Below are 5212 nucleotides of genomic sequence, written 5' to 3'. Positions count from 1 at the left end.
GTTGAGAGTGTCGTCCTCTCCCCAGATGTACCGAAAGAGAATTGGGTAACCAAATCTTGTGTGTGTCTTTAACAAACTCAAACAACAACAAGAAGTGTGCTAAGGTTAATTAGTCAAGTGAGATAAACCGGTTAATTGGTTAAGTAAATATCTCAACAAGTGGTATCAGAGCATCAGCAGAGAAAGATTACAGTTTCAGTTTCGGATCTGCTATTGGTGTTTAGCTGTACAGGTTCAGAGGTTTCTAGTTCTGTTCAGCATTTGGAGTTGTTTGAAGAAGTTAAAGGTTACTTGTCTGGGTGTTCAGCTTTAGCAGAGGATAAAGTCTTGAGTCATGGACCCGCTCAAGGTAAATTTGAGGTGGAGAAGTTTGATGGTCAAGGAGACTTTGGTTTATGGAAGTTTAAAATGCTTATGCAGCTTGAGCTTCAGGGTTTGGATTTTGTTCTTGGAGAAGAAGAATCCAGCAATTCTGTTAAAGGAAAAGAAAAAGAAGGTGATGTTACAGAATCTAGGAGTTCTCCGGTTGATCCGCTGAAAAAGGAGAAAGATAAGAGAGCAAACAATCTGATATGCTCTTCTCTTAGCAACATGATCTTACAGAAGGTTATGAAGGAGACAACAGCTCTAGGAGTATGGAAGGCTTTGGAAAGGGATTATCAAACTAAGTCCTTACCTAACCAGATTTATATGAAGCAGAGGTTTGCCAGCTTTAAGATGGAAGAGCACAAAAGCATATAGGAGAATCTTGATGTGTTTCTGAAACTGGTAGATGACCTGGGGAGTTTGAACATTAATGTGAGTGATGAAGACCAAGCAATCCAGGTCCTGTCTAGTCCCCCAAGGCAATTCGACTCACTGGTTCATACACTTAAATACAGTAATGGGAAGGAAACACTGACTCTGAATGAAGTAACCAGTTCTGCTTATGCCAAGGAAGTTGAGCTAAAGGAAAAGGGGCTCATTGGAAAGATTAAGTCAAATGCAGAAGGTTTGGTTGTGACTAGGGGTAGACCTGAGAGGAAGGGTTCTGGTCAGTCAAGTGGAAGATCCAAGAGCAGGGATTCAAGGTTTAAATCTAGGCCAAAGAATCAACATAAACCTATAGAGTGTTGGATATGTGGGAAGGAGGGACACTTCAAGAAAGATTGTCCTGAAAGAAAGAATGGGAGAGCAGCTGATTCTGCAAATATTACTCAGGAAAAGGAATTTCCTATGATCTTGACAGCAAGTGAAAAAGTCCCCAAGAGTGAGTGGGTTATGGATTCTGGATGTACATTCCACATTACACCAGATAGAGATGCCTTATTTGATTTCAAGGAGTTTGAAGGTGGAAATGTATTGATGGGAAACAATCCTTCAAGTGAAGTCAAAGGTATGGGCAAGCTGAAGATCATAAACTCAGAAGGAGCTACAGTGACATATGTGAGATACATGCCAACCATGAGCAGGAATCTCATCTCTTATGGCCAGTTAGAAAAGAGTGGTTGCAAGTATGAAGGAGAAGACTTCACATTTAATTTCTACAAGAATTGCAAGAAGGTGATTTCTGGGAAATATCAAGATGGGCTGTATTATTTGCAAGGATCGGTGGTGAAGGGAGAAGCATCTGTTGTCAGAGCTGAAGTGAACTTGACAAACAGATGGCACTCAAGGTTGGGACACATGAGTTTTAAAAACATGAATCTTCTGGTCAAAGGGGGTTATCTAGACTCAAAGGAGGTCCACACACTAGATTTCTGTGAGGAGTGTATATTTGGAAAGTCCCACAAGCAAAGCTTTCCAGAGGGCAAACACACTACAAAAGGTATTCTTGAATACATTCACAGTGATCTATGGGGCTCGGTTTCGAATGAGCCAACTCTGTCAGGATATATTTCCTTTCTTACATTCATCGATGATTACTCAAGAAAGGTCTGGATCGGGTTCTTAAGGAGTAAAGATGAGGTGTTTGAGAATTTTTCAGAGTGGAAGGTACTTGTGGAAAATCAAACAAAGAAGAAGATAAAGTGTCTAAGGACAGATAATGGATTGGAGTTCTGCAACAATCTGATGGATAAGCTTTGTCAAGACTCAGGGATTAGAGACACAGGACTTGCGTTTATACTCCGCAGCATAATGAAGTTTCTGAGAGGATGAACATGACAATAACGGATAAGATCAGATGTATGTTGGCAGAATCAGGAATGGAGAAGAAGTTATGGGCTGATGCAACGTCGACTACAGTTTATCTGATAAACAGGTCTCCTAATGCATCTTTGAGGTTTCAGATTCCAGAAGAAGTGTGGTCAGGGTCAAAGGTTGATTACCGTCATCTTAGGCGGTTTGGTTGTGTTGCTTATGTGCACAGAACAGAGGACAAGTTAGGTCCAAGAGCTGTTAAGGAATTCTTCGTGGGTTACCCACAGGGTACTAAAGGTTACAAGGTGTGGTTACCGGAAGAGGAAAGATGTACTATCAACAGGAATGTAGTCTTTGATGAAGAGAAGCTGTATAAAAATCCAGGTCAGATAGAAGCGACTAATTCTAAGAAGAAGAAGAAAGTCACTTTTAGCACTGATCTTATTCAAGGGCCAACTACAAATGGTTCAGTTCATGAGTCTACCGGTCAAGGTGGAGAAGCTTCGGGAAGTGGGGATTCTACTGGTCAAGGTGGAGATACTTTGGGAAATTCACAATCAGAAACTGAAACAAAAGAGGAAGAGGAATCTGAGGAAGATGAGGAAGAAAATCAGAGTCATATGGAGTATTTTGATGATTACTTGTTGGCAAGAGACAAGGAAAGGAGAGTCATCAGACCACCATCGAGGTTCGAAGGATCTGATTTAGTAGCTTATGCTTTGGCTACAGCAGAAAGCTTAGAGATGGATGAACCAAAGTCACTAGCAGAAGCTAGAAGAAGTAGAGACTGGGATAAGTGGAACCAGGTTATGGGAGAGGAGAAGCAATCTCTGGATAAGAATGATACTTATGAGCTTGTTCCAAAGCCGGAAAAGCAGAGGATAATCAGGTGTAAATGGATCTACAAGATTAAAGAAGGTATTCCAGGAGTGGAAGATCGCATGCATAAGGCGAGACTTGTAGCTAAAGGGTTTACACAGGTTGAAGGAGTGGATTACAATGATATATTTGCTGCAGTGGTTAAGCATGCTTCTATTCGAATCATGTTATCAGTTGTGGTGAATTTTGATCTGGAGTTGGAGCAACTGGACGTCAAGACTGCTTTCTTGCACGGTACACTTGATGAAGTCATCTACATGAGTCAGCCAGGAGGTTTCATAGAGAAAGGAAATGAAGACAAGGTTTGTCTACTGAAGAAGTCTCTCTATGGGTTAAAGCAGTCACCTATGCCGTGGAACAAGAAGTTTGATGATTTTATGAAGTCTCAAAATTTCTGGAGGTGCATGAAGGATCCATGTGTTTACACTAAGGGATCAAGTATTGATGATAGAGTATATCTCTTATTGTATGTTGATGACATGCTTATAGCAGCAAAGGATATGGGGAAGATCAAAGCGCTAAAAGCAAGTTTGAAGGAAAAGTTTGAGATGAAGGATCTAGGGCCAACAACTAGGATCCTCGGTATCGATATCATCAGGGATAGGAAGAAGGATATTCTGAAGCTATCACAAGAAAGGTATCTTAAGCAGGTTTTGAGAACTTTTAACATGGAGGATTGCAGGGCTGTTGTAACTCCATTTAATTCTCAGTTCAAGCTTATGAGTCTAACTTCAGAGGAGTTGGTTGTGGAGACACGGTTGATGAGCTCAGTTCCTTATGAAAGTGCAGTGGGAAGTCTGATGTATGGCATGATTGGTACTCGTCCAGATTTAGCGTATGTGGTCGGTTTGGTCAGTAGGTTCATGGCAAATCCAGGAAGATGTCATTGGTCTGCGTTTAAGTGGATCTTGAGATATCTAAAGGGAGCTTCGGATGTGTGTCTAAACTTCAAGAAGTCAGACAAGTTTGAGATTGAAGGATTCTGTGATTCAGATTATTCTGCAGATCTTGATAGGAGAAGGTCAATATTTGGGTATGTCTTTAAGGTTGGTGGTAATACTGTGAGTTGGAGGTCTACTCTTCAACATGTTGTGGCTCTTTCAACTACTGAGGCTGAGTACATGGCACTCACAGAGGCAACTAAAGAGGAAATTTGGTTGAAGATTTTCTGCAGTGAATTGGGGTTTAAGTCAGAATGTTTCAAGTTGAATTGTGACTCACAGAGTGCAATTTGTTTGGCGAAGAATCCAGTTCATCATGACAAGACCAAGCACTTTGAGAATAAAGTGTATTTCATCAGGGACAAGGTTGAGGATGGTTCAGCTAATGTGCAAAAGATTCATACTTCCCTAAATCATGTAGATATGTTGACAAAGAGTTTACCAGGAAACAACTTTGAGAGGTGTCTGGTGACACTCAATGTCACCAACTGAATTGAGATAGCGGAAGCGCGAGATGGTTTGTCGGTTTATCACCTCGCAGCAGCAAGAAGTTCAGATGGTCAAGTCTGGGAAATCGACAAAAAGGTCAGGTGGTCAAGTCTGAAAAGAAATTCCAAGGCAGTTCGGTTTTAGAGCTGAGGGTCGCCGGTAAAGGTGACATGTCTGCTTATATTCTGGTGGTAAAGCTGGAAGGGTTGCAGGAATGATTCACTAGTTGAGACTATGACGGAAGTCTCAGGTTCATCTTACGTTGAGGTAAATCGACATAGAGATGGTATGTCTTTTACAGATTTCGTAAGCACAGGTGACCAAACGCTCAAGGTGGAGATTTGTTGATTATGTGCATTTGGTCTAGATGGATGACATTCTGTGGATAACTTCTGATGTTTAAAATCATGATGGATGTTATTCTGTGGATGTCTTCTAATGTTTACAACCAGGATGTATGTTATTCTGTGGATGTCTTTCTGATGGTTACAATCATGATGGATGTTATTCTGTGGATGCCTTATGATGTTTACAATCAGGATGTATGTTATTCTGTGGATGTCTTTCTGATGGTTACAATCAGGATGGATGTTATTCTGTGGATGCCTTATTGGTCGAAGCCCAATAGGCTTGAAAGGAAATCAGTTGTATTTGGGCCTTATTGGTCGTAAACCCATTAGTGTAAGAGTTTAGGGAGACACTATAAATACTCTCTAAACTTAATTTATTGCCTCCCACTACAAGAAATATGTACATTCTTAGCTCACGAAAAACGTTATAAT

This window comes from Brassica oleracea, chromosome C9, assembly GCF_000695525.1.
Source record: "Brassica oleracea var. oleracea cultivar TO1000 chromosome C9, BOL, whole genome shotgun sequence".
Lineage (NCBI taxonomy): Eukaryota > Viridiplantae > Streptophyta > Magnoliopsida > Brassicales > Brassicaceae > Brassica > Brassica oleracea.
The sequence above is the reverse complement of the archived record's forward strand: the minus strand, read 5'-3'. Positions refer to the sequence as shown.